We start from the raw sequence: 12601 nt of genomic DNA, 5'->3' as shown, positions 1-12601 counted from the left end.
GGGGCCCAGAGGGGGGGGTGACTGTTCCAGTCCCTGCTCAGGAAAATGGAGGCAAAGAAACAGTTAAATATGTTGGCTTTGTCATCTGGTGTGACGACCAAATTTCCTAGAGTGTCTGCAGGGTCCCCACATTCCCCAGGGGGGTAATCACTTCATTCTTGGAGCTGCTCTAGCCCATTAGAAAGGAGGAGTGCTCTCTCAAGAACTGTTTTTTCTTTATTTAAAAATATATATATATTACCTGGAAAGAATTAATCCTGTTTTTCAAGTGTGGAAACATAATTGAGTCTCTTTTATATACTTAGATGAGGGAAAGGAAAGATGGCTGCCTCAATGAGCAATAGCTGTACCTTAAGACTCTTTCATTTAAGAAGTAACTATTCCAACAACCATGCATTGAATTCATAGGCTATTAGATATTTCACAGGGATTTCTAGAAAGAATGATGATGAAGATAATCAAAGATATGCCTAACTGAAAAAGCATTAAACATTGTGCTTCCCACGTAGAAATTCTAGCTTTTGATCATGGGAAGATTAATCTCAGCATAGATCAGCGATGATAAATGATACCTTGACAAACAGCAAAAAAGGAATGTTAGATTAGATGTTTAGAATACATTAACTCTCTGAAGGGTCTGTTTCAGAAGAAGTGCCTTTGTTTTTCAGACAATGAATGGGAGATTCACTTGGTTTTAAATGTTTCTGGGATCCCCTGGGCAGCAATATTCACAAGAAAACTACAAGGAGAAAGTCCTGAAACTTTAACAGTACAAGCTGAAATGTCTCTACAAATCTAGAGTAAACCACAGAGAAAACTGGAATGGATGAGGATATCAACATTCAAAAATGGCAACACACTGATCTCTACTACAGTAAAAAGCTATTTAGAGACATGAAATAAAGGTCATTGTGCAATATGCAAACAAGCTACTTCCAAAAGAGAGATGGCAGCTGTTTTTTAAATTGCAAAGGAATAGGTTAAATTCTGGATTGTTAAAAAGTAGAATTTAAATGTTAATTTCAGTTTCTCAAATTAAGGATTACCTTTTGTTAAAGATATTGATCTCATTCACAAAGGATTACATAGATATCTGTATGTTATAAAGTTACTCTTGCTGAAAGAATATTTGTGCTACTGAAATAGTGTCTCATCTCAGAACTATAAAAGAGAAAACTTGAAAATGTAACTGGCTGATTCCTTTTATTGTTGCAGAGATTTCCAAGGAGCAGGGATTGTTCCTGCTAAGAAGTATGTAGTATACTTTATCCATCCTGCAACCCCTACATTTTAAAACTAAATATTTTTTCCTCTGAGAAGCTTTTGTTATAGATTAAAAAAAGATATAGAAACCCAATTGTAGAATCCTCTCATTTGCCATTTTGAAGTATAAGAACAACATGATGCTGCCACCTAGTGAACTATGCAAAAGTGGTCAGTGTACTGAGGCATCTACCCAGTACTGATCAAAACATTTTCCATCTCAAACAGACATGCTTAGATAAAAAAATAATTTGAAATAAAAAAAAATGTGTCTAGAAACATGGTCATTTTAGATGCAGTTTAGCCATTTAGATAGGTTTTAAATACACATCATTGGCTCTTCTTTTAAATTTTAGTTGACAAAAGACAGCATTTTGTGAAGTACAAATACTTGCTTAATGATACCAGCATACCTGCAGCTGATGCCCATTGACCAACTGCATAGCCAAGTATTTGGAGGCTTTCTGAATTGTTCCTGTTAGGAAGGGACATTGGTTAGATGAGACAGACATTTCTTTGGTGCCCTCCTGTTTGCTTGCAAAGGATACACAAAAAGTCCTTCTACCTAATAGCAGAATGAGTCTAACAACAAGAGTCAGTCTTCTTGTTCCCTATCCCTAAGTTTTCTTTCCAGTCAGTACTCTGTCCAAAAGAAGTTCTTTCTTTCTCTGTTGGCTTCCTCTGAGAGCAGAGACAAGGTAAATATGTACCTTATAGTAGAGCAGGTGTGGGCATAACAGGGCACACGGGCCAGATGCAGCCTGCCAGGCCATTCTATCTGGCCTGTGGGGCCCCTAAAAATTTAGAAAATTAATATTTATCTGCCCCTGGCTGCCTGTCTGAGGGCCCTCAATGGCTTCCCAAAACTCAGTAAGCAGCCCTCTGCCTGAAATAATTGCCTGCCCTTGTAGTAGACTAACTAAATGAGATAAATAGAGAGCATGAGTTTTTATGAACTCAAGCTCACATCATCAAATGCTGTGAAAGGACAAGCATAGAGCTGTGGATAAAATGGGGTAAGTGATTTCAATACAAAAGGTAGAAAAGGGGGAGAGAAGGGCAGTACTGGGATAAGTATACAAAGAACCCATAGGCACAAAGGGATCACAAAAGCTAGTCCAGGTAATGGGATAAGAATCCTCAGTCCCTCTTTAAACCACACTTAACACAATGCAGTCTATGGATGATAGCTCATTCAGCAATTTCCCATTAAAATGTTGCTACCTGAGAACAGCAATCCTGAGATCAGCAACTGAATGCTGAGGGAAGTTGAAGTGTTCTGCCACAGGCTCTTTCTGCAGCTGATGTCAGATCAGCAGGGATCCTGGTTTTCTCTGATAAAAAAAATTTTGGATTAAAAAAGGTAACCCAAAATCTACATTTTTCCATGATCAAAATGAAACACCACTAATATATATAGCTATATAATAGTGGTGTTTCATTTTAATCACAGAAGAATGTGGATATTGGGTTACTTTTTTTAATCTGAAAATTAGGGATTTTTTTTTTTGTCAGAGAAAACCAGGATCCCTGCAGATCAGTGTTCATTCATTCTTACATGTAGAGATTGTACCATCTGTCTTCTTTCATATCAGATGTCTGTATCTTTATCTTTGTGTGTTTTGGTGTTTTTGTTGATTCAGGAGCTCTTGGCTGTCAGACACATTCCCAGGGATCACTGCATGGAAGTGGCTCTCTTCAATTCCCACCATCTGTGGAGAAAGTTGGTGGCATGAAAGTAGCTGTGGAAGACAGTTGGTTTCCAATAAAGTGTGGTGGTGATATGACGATTGCAAACCTTCACTGTAGTGTCTAGGAAATTAATCTACTGGATGGAGTATTCCAGAGTTAGTCTGATGGAGGGGTGGAAGTTATTAAAGTCCTAGTAACATTTCTCTAGATATTGCTTCCCTTGGGTCTATTTCATGAAGATGTTATTGATGCACCTGAGATATACTTAGGGGATGAGAGGAGTCGAGGTGAATGAAATGCATGTCCTGCTTTGAAGATGATTGTCAATTCCTTTCATGATAGCCAAACTTACCCTTGGCCCCCAAATGTCACTTCTGCTCTATCTGGTTTGACCTTCAACCAGCTCATTCTTTTCCAAACCTCTTAGTCAATTAGAGACAACATATCACTAAGGTTTGAAGAAGAACCAGAGGTCTATTTCATCTAGAGCTTGATGGCAGGTATAAACCAGATTGAGACCTTTCATTGGTAGGTATATGGAGCCCCCAAATCTGAAAGAGTCATCTGTGAGGACAAAGTGGGAAGTTGTAATGGAAACATAAACAATTTTCTCATTGGGGATAATGTTCTTTACAGTTTTTTCTGAGACACACACACACACACACACACACACACACACACACACACACAAACACTCTACTATTCATTCTCTCCATTTACTCTTTGGTTCCTTTCATACATACACCAACAGTTGCCACCAAATTCATTCTACAGTCCCTGCGTTTTTAAGTAAACCCATTTCATCACTGTGGCTCAGCTTTTACTTACGCCTTTTATTGAGGCAGTGGCTTCTATTAGTACAAGTATCACTAAACAAAGGGACATTGAACTGCTTTCTCATTGCTTGAATTGAAGGTGGCTTGTAGGCCTATCAGCTTTAAAGAGATCAGTGTTTCCCCATATATCCAAAACACATTGGTTGACTAGCATCAACCTTTTAGCATTCTTCTATCCTGAGAGGATATGGATATAATTTTCCGTAGGAGTCCTATGTATGAGTATGCGTGATTTCTAGCAAAAGATAAGTTAGTATCTGGGCTGGGATGTCATCAAGATCTGTATGAAACATACCTCTGGTTCTTCAAACCTCAGTGATATATTGTCTCTGACTGGCTAAGTGGTTTGGGAAAAAATGGGTTGGTTGAAGGTCAAACCAGATAGAGCAGAAGTGACATTTGGGGGTTGAGGGTAAGCCTGGCTACCATGTAAGGAATTGACAATAATCTCCAAAGTGGGACATGAATTTCATTCACCTCTGAACTCTGATGCACCCACCAGGACTCAGAATACTTGTAACTATGCGATAAAAACATATAGGTGTGGTATAGTCTACGTGCTATCAGAGAATGCAGTTTTTAAGTATCTTCTTGTTCAATTTAACCAGTTAGTTGTAATGTTAACATAGCTTAAGAGCTATAGCAAATTTCTTGCAACAACAAAAGATTCTGCATAGCAGTTCTCATCCTTATGGTTTTTTTTTTTTTAAACTTCAGAGGCACTTTGTAGTCAACACACACATCTCTTCCCACCAGTCTAGCCTTATCAAGAGCCAAAAGAATATCACTTTTCTAATTGGTAATTTTAATTATGGCCATTTTATCCAGTACAATAACATTTATGAAACAGATGTTTTCCAACATCCTCCCTCCAGCAAAATTATCTACATTATGAATTTTCTCTCATGCATGACAGGCAACGTTATATATTTGTTAAAATACCCTTGTAGACTTACAAAGATAAAACCACATGCCAGTTTCAGAGTGTTATTGAATATCAGGGATCCATTCCAAGAAAATGTGATGGGGATCTTACTGTATAATTTTTTCCATAATATTTTCACATTAGATAAATCAATTTTTTTTAAGCTACTTTACTACTGCATGAAAGAGTAGACCAAAACTCTGCAACCTTATCCAATCCTCTTTCTAACATAAACTATTATCTGTTTTAAGTACATATCAGTACATCATTAAGGCAAAGAGTATACCAAGCCATGGGAGATTTGTATTTGTATGGCCAAGATATGGTGTTACAAAACATAAATACCTTATTTCAGTGGTAGTAAAAACAGGATAAATACTGCTTTCCTTTACACTAACTTAACTCCATTAACTCCACCAAAAGGAATAATGCCCACTGTTTCAACAATTACATTTCCTTCAACATAAATAAATTAAATCAGTTTAAATCTTAAGATCACCGTTCAGTTCAAACACTTTCTCCCCATAAGGAAACAAGGTACACATGCCCTTTCCTGTTCATTGAAGAATGATGTGTTAAGATCTTGTATTTGGACAGGGGAGTCATATCTCTGAACCAGCTGCAGAAATTCATGCTAATAGCTTTGTTTTAATACTGTATTTCATTCCCATATCTCCAATTTCTATACATACTCCATTATATAGACTCATACAAACCTGAACCTAGCCTAAAATTCAGTTAGGTTCTTCAGTTATAAACAGGTTTTGCCCTTCGGTCATCTCTCCACCCACAAGGAGACTGATTTGTCTCTTTGTTACACCCATTTCACACAAGTTTAACTGCATTATATACTATTTATTAGGCTAAACTCTAAACTCATGGAGAAGGATGAGTGAGTTTGGCTTTCCTTGCAAGGTGCGAAAATAAGATCTGGTGGTGAATTTCAAATAAAGCTCAGAGTGTTGAGAACTCTGGCCTGGATCTAGCAAAGTATTTAAGCAGTGTGTCGCTTGATACATGACAGGATCAAACCCACCATGTCTAGCTTCAGCTGATACCATCTGTCCTCGAGAAATGAGGACACTTGAACTTAAATAGTGAGACTGAAAAGGAAGGGGCTCAGATTTTGCCCACATCCTAACATTTTTTTTGAGAAGTCCATGGTAATATAGTACCGCCGTATCCTTCATCTGTGCAAACACAAAATGTGGGACTAAAAGGGACCACTCTAGGGTCACTGAGTCCCACTCACCTGCTTTTACAGACAACCACATCATACAATCCTATTCTCAAACTTTTCAAGCTTTATCTGAAAACTAGTTAGGCTGTTTGTCCTTGCTATTTCAACTGGAAGCCTGCACCATCCTCTGATGGTTCAAAGCCTTCTTCAAACTCCTAATGCTGGCAAACATGTTTGAGAGGTCATTACAATGCTATTAATACAAATGGCACTTTACAGGCAATAATCATGCTAAAACATGGCACATAATGATGGGCACTGTTGCATACTCTCCTACGTCCTTTATCACTATCTGTACCTTAAACAGTTGACAATGAAACTTAAAAGCGGGGAGGGAGATACAGATGGAGGGAGAGGGTGGGATAAAATTAGGGTTGTGAAGCATGTAAAGGCTGGAAATGAAGAAATAGCATTAAGATATTAAGAGAGTAAGTTAGGCTAATACGTGCATGTCTTAAAAAGGTGTCTGGATCTTCTAGAATGTAATTTTATACTTTTTTTTTTTTTAAATATACATTTTCTTAAAATGTATATAGATGCATAGACATTTAAAAATACAAGATAGAGGAAAAAGCAGTGTTGATCCAGCTAAGACCTGGTGAATAATGATGGGTGCTGTTGCATGCTCTCCTATATCCTTTATTGATGTACAATTTCTTTCCATTCCATATATACATACACACATACACCCCGGTTCTTGATAATTTAATACAAAAGATAAATTAGAATAAAAGTACAGGCAAAACATATTCTTTTCATTCATTATGATTCATTTTGTGTTTTCAGACAGCTGCAGGGAACATCTGTGACCTTGTGGTAGAAAGTGCAAGCTATATGCCTATCAGAGTACTCCTTTATGATCCGAATTTATTTGCTTAGTCGCTCTATTTTTTTATTTAGTTTCTCATCTAAATGCATTCCCACTGAAACCTCTCAGTCTCAAATAAACAAAGGTTTGACTACACTTTTCGATGACTTTTAGCAAATGAAAGTGATAGCCTGACAGTATTATCTACAGCCAAGCATTAAGCAATACAGCCTTGCATATTAGTGATCCTTAGCACAATCATATTCCTTAAAATCTATCCCACTAAAACTTGACTTTGATGCTGCAGGAAAGCACAAAACTGAGGTCTGCTAACCATGATAAATTAAGTCAAATAATAGAATGTTCTTGGTTGATGGACCAATCTACTCAACATTCAAAAAAAAATTCATTTGTGATTTAAGCCAAACTTGAACCAAAGAGCAGAGGCATTGTTGGCTTCTGTTGAAGTTTTTTTTGGCTTCTATTCTGAATAACTACATTTTTGTATTTCTATGCTGCCAGCATTAGATGCAACGCAAGAGTGAATTGCTTCATGTACAAAAAAGAGCATGTTTAATGCTATTGTTCAATATATAGGTATGCCATATTTATGACTTGTTGATCATGTCTGCATCATTTTGGGGTCACAAAAAATTCCAATGTGTAAATGGGGTCACACTGAGGAAAAGGTTGGGAAACCCTGCCCTAACCCAAGGAACATACTCTACATAGACGGAATGGAAAAAAGTTAGGAGATCTAGCCAATGAATAAGCTATTTTTCTATGGTTATGCACCACAAAACTATTTTTTCCTGAGAGAAAGTACATAATTTGCCATTCCATCTACAGGATGGAAGCCATACAGGAAGTCATAGACCCATTACTCAGGCTTTGGCTTGCTATCTTCTGAATTTAGAAAGTTGATCTTTTGTGCCATAGCTGGCACTAGTATGACAGAGGGAGCTTGCAATGAGAAATACTGCTGCTTAGTATAAATGAACAACAGAACTGCTAGCACATGGCAAGCTGCTGATATGAATATATAGGAGACAGGTGCCTGAGAGAAAGATGTAGGAGCAAATGAAAAGACCTAGACTGAGACCATGAACAAATATGCTAATAGGAAAAAAGTAAGGGGGGGGGCAAGAGCAAAGGAGAAGACAGGGAGCAATACATCTTTAAAGGGCCAGAGACTGGAATATGGGATCCAGATGCTGTTTCTGGAATATTAATAGTAGTTTTGTACTTACTCTCTGGCTTCCACCTGAGGATTTTAAAATGCCCCAGATAGTAATCCTCACATCACTGCACATGGTTAATAGGTAGTTGGAGGTGAGAGGAAGGGCAAGTGAAAGAAAGAAGAGATTTGACTTGCCCAAAATGACATAAAGCTGTCTCTGAAAATGTTGAAAATTAAATTTGAATCCTGCTTTCATACACATTATCTATTGTTAATTTTGGACATGGGATGAAGTGATTTAAGAGGATGTCTCACTATTAACCATCTGCTTCTTGTCATTACTTAATTTGTAAACTAAGTAGTTTGAGGTAGCTTTTTTTGTTCTGGCACTATGGCGCCCTGGCAAAAGGTAAAATGTCCTAAGCTCCAAGATAATAGTAATAATGGTAGTAACAAAATTAACCTTGGGTGCTTTATAGTCTGCATCACTCTGTGCACTGACAGACGTACAGGCCTTCGATTTAACTAATGGCACTTTACATGAAGCACCATGAACTAGACAGCCCTGCCCCTAACTCAACAGATGTTCACCTGTTGGGTCAGGGGGTGGAAATTGAGCCTGCCTGAAGGGGAGCAGCCAGCTAAGAGGCGGCCCCTCTCCCCAACTCTGGAGCTGTCAGCAGGAAGGGATGGGGGAGGGAGAAGCCAGAAGCAGGGAGCTACCAGCTGGGGCTTGCCTGGCCTGAGCTGGAGAAGAGGTGGCAGGAGGAGGTGGGGGGCTCTGATCCATGTCCCCACACCTCCAGCTTAGGCCAGGCAAACCCCAGCTGGCAGCTCTCTGCTGTTGGCCTCCCTCCTCGCCCTTCCTTTCCTGCTGACAGCTGTAGGGGCAGGGCTGGGCAGCATCATCCCAGCCCCAAATGTGTGATAAATTAATCCTAGGGAGCACAAGTTCCCTTAGATGCTCTAAAGAAAAGTCCTTTCATCTGATACCTCATTTGATGAGTGTTAATTTTTCCTGCAATTGGCCACTTCAAAAGCTCTCAGCAGCCATGCACGTGTCACAGCACAGCTATAGAGAGCTTAGGGGGCCGATCACACAAAAAACGTAACTTCTGTCTGCACCCTCTCTATAGCTAATCTAATCACTCACAAAGACAGTATATGAGAAAGGGACTGGGGTTTCTGACTGCAGCTTCATCTATATGAGAAATTGTTCCAATTTCATTAAATCAGTTTAGAAACTAATGTAGTTAAATCAATTCAAATAAATCTTAAATTAAGTGTATCCACACCAAAGGATACAATGATTTAACTAACACTGTTTCTGTTAAATTATTATAATTTTCGGGAATAAATACAGCCTGAGAGAAATCATAACAAATCCCTCTGCAAGACAGAGGGCTGAATAGGGCAGAGTTAAGGAAAGAATGAGGAAGAGATCAAAAAAGTTAATAGGATCCACACCTCTGAGCAGCTCCATGGGCGACTGGTGCCACCTTAGGGGGGGCAAGTGCCCCCCCCCCCCCAGTGACCAGTCAGCAAGCAGGGAGGGGTCCTCCCTAGGCAATCCCGCTCTCTGGGTCTCCCCCTGTGGCCAGTCATGAGATGGCTGATCGCTGCAGCCACTTCTGGGTGTGCCACAGTGCTCATTCCCTGGCTGGCACTTGCAGGGGGGACACCGGTGCTTCTGCCTGCCTGTCACCTAAGCAGCAAGTGGGGCCAGTCAGGGGATGTGCACTGGCACCCTCAGGGGGTGCACGTGCACCCCCTATGAATTACCACTGAACAGCACTGCTACCAATTGCTTCCCTTTGATGAAGCCACACTGATCATTTCAGCTGCAAAAGGTATTCTGCAAAAACCATGAGGGAGAAAAAGCAGAGGTGTAACAAGGTAGTTAGGGTGCCCAGGGCAGCAGGACATATAGGGGCAGTGGCAACATCCAGCTGCCACAGTGCCACTGGCACAATCATGCAGCTGCTGTGGCAGCTGTTAGTCTTCCACTCCCTTCTCCCCCCACACAGAATCAGGGCCCAGGGCTTCTACTCTCATTGCTTCACCCTAGTTGCAGTATTGAACAAAAACACAATTTGAATAGTTCCTTCCTAAATGTAGGCTTCTGGGTTTTTTTCTGCCATTATCTGACATCAGTTTCCAAAGATGGAGTCCCCTTAAGACCAGGAAATTCAACTAGAGATGTCCCTGCTGTTGCTTTCTTCAGTCCTGATTTACTTGCATACGTACATTAAAATAGACCTGAGCCTGAAAGAAGCTCTGTCCAGGGATCAGAATTTGTCTTTTTTTGACTGTGTTCAAGTATTCAGACCAGGGGTTTCCAACCTTCTTTAGACTTAAGGCACCCCTCCAAAATATGAGTTCCTTGCTTTCACTTGACTCTAAACTAGAGAAAAATAACAAAGCAATTCTTTCATTGCAAAAATCCAGAAAGACCACAACAGGTCAAAATGTTTTTGATGCTGTGGATTCCTATTTAAATTCTCTGTGTTCATCTTGTGAATTACATGTATGTGTTTGCACATATAACAGTACTAATACTGCACAACACTCTGCAGCATTGTTAAAGGAATCTCATGGCACCACAGAACCCTGATTGAGAATCACTGGCTTATTGTGATGCAAAAAAAAAAAAAGCATTTTATTAGCAAAGGATAATTATATCCATCCATTAGTTGGAGGCTTACCAAATTAAGGGAAAAATAATTTCTTAAATCTAGCCATTATTTTGTACTATAATAGTGCTTTTTCTTCTCTTAAGAGTGGACAGGTGATTATCCATGTTGGTCTGAAGTCAGGCAGAATGTAGGGCAAGGTGGCACCTTAGAGTGACTGTCTTAACACGTGACAGATCCCAGCTAATTAGCACACATCAAAGCAGACTTGAGTAATCGACAAATTAACACACTCCAGCAGCCTCCATGTCACATGTATCAGTGTCCCCGCGTTTCAAAATGGCGGCGGAGGCACTTTAAGCTCGAACGAGTTTTAGTTAAAGCGCCCCTACCACATTTTGAAGCACAGGATGCTGAATACACGTGACTTTGCAAGAGCTTTAATTAGAGCGGCTCTCAGAGTATAGACTTGTATGGATGTCCTTAGAGACTAAATGGTTCAGAGGTATCAGTTTTCATAGGCAACATGTCAAAAGAAACAACAGAGTAGGTTGTTACCTACAAACATTCATGTCCCTCTGAACATTTATTGCCAGCCTGCCCAGCCTTCTACTCCTCCCAACTAAACTTCTTTATTTGAGGGATATCTATGTTGCAGCCACTGCTATGATTACTCTATAGACATACTTGAGCTAGCTTTAAGCTTACTAGATTAAGTAGTGCTGACAATAGTCACAGCTGCATGGAGATGGAGCTTCATACAGGTTGGCAGCTGGAAAATTTACCAGCAGTCATCTTGCAAAACTTTCTTAGACACGTTTTGCAGCCCACACTGAGCTCCATGCTGCTGCAGTTAGACTGCTACCTGGAGCCGAACTAGCTAGCTTAGAGATGTTAACACTACTGTCACAGCCTGCAGTAAGTTGTCTTTTGATATAAAGATAACTTTATGAAACATGGAAAAGTTCCCATGTTTCCTGTACAAGGCATACTATAAATAATAATTAAAAATGTGAACAATTATTCTTTCAGTGCAGAAAACAGGTAGGGGAATGAAATTATTTGATTTTTTTTCTATTACTTCATATACTTAATTTTCAAATTCACTGAATTAAGGACATACTCTCTAATGTAAGTTAGGTGACATATATAGGCTCTACCACATCTAGTCATATGCCTGAGATGAGTTTTGCAACTAGTTGGCCAGATCATGACTATTGCCCAAAAAAGTAACTGAGAAACTGCAAAGCGGGGCTGGAAGAAAAAGAGTGTGTGAGAGAGACGTGAAAGGACAGTGAGGTGGAGTGAATTGGGGAGGGGTATCTGGGAACAGAGATTTAAATTTTCCCTATCAACAGCTGAATAGCTGGTTGAGGAAGAGAGCCTGAGGAAAGAGAAAGCATGGGATAATGAGGGCAGCATGGCTTAAAGGAACATGGCAGGGTGCAGAAGGGAGGTATAGATGTAGAGGAAACTGTCTGATCTGACAGCAAACACATCATGCCAGCATGTTTTATCAGTGCATTTCAATCACTTGATCATGCATCTCCAAATTTGGAAGCAGTAGTACACTGGTCGCCTCCTGACAGCTGTCGGAAAACGTTTTGTGGGTTCTCAGTAAAGGGAAGGGCAGCAATTGGAGAGGAACTACCACGACCACCAAGGTGGTTTTCCTACTGGCTGGGGAAAACCACAGGTGTGGTAGGGGATAGTACTCTGACCAAGGTAATGCACAGTTAAACTCCCACTTTCACTTCCACTAGGAAGATCTTGGCTATACATAGACTTCATAGAATTGGGAGACTCTTCCCTAGGTTGCTCCTGTGGCCATACGGCTGAGGGCAAGTGAAACTTGGGGGCATCTGAACCCCATGCCTCCAGGCTTGGGTCTTCATGTGGGATGGCCGCCAAAGAATTTGGAAGCATCTGAAGCCCTGGGGTGGAGGCTTCTTGCCAGTAGTAGGACCACATATGGATCTTGAATGACTCACAGATTTGGAATTGATTTGGCTGATTTGACTTGG

The 12601-nt window shown here is 40.0% G+C and overlaps 1 long non-coding RNA gene across 1 annotated transcript in view; it reads left to right on the top strand.

Moving 5' to 3' along the window:
- The window catches only part of LOC109305943, a 20932-nt gene that overhangs the window by 7445 nt on the left and 886 nt on the right, over positions 1–12601 (top strand). The window contains exon 2 of the long non-coding RNA XR_002099776.1: positions 7814–7817. This is a non-coding gene — a long non-coding RNA (uncharacterized LOC109305943). The remainder of the gene's footprint in view (positions 1–7813; positions 7818–12601) is intronic.

Source organism: Crocodylus porosus, unplaced genomic scaffold (genome assembly GCF_001723895.1).
Source record: "Crocodylus porosus isolate Cpor-Errol unplaced genomic scaffold, CroPor_comp1, whole genome shotgun sequence".
NCBI classification, from domain to species: domain Eukaryota; kingdom Metazoa; phylum Chordata; order Crocodylia; family Crocodylidae; genus Crocodylus; species Crocodylus porosus.
This window is presented reverse-complemented; position numbering and strand designations above follow the sequence as displayed.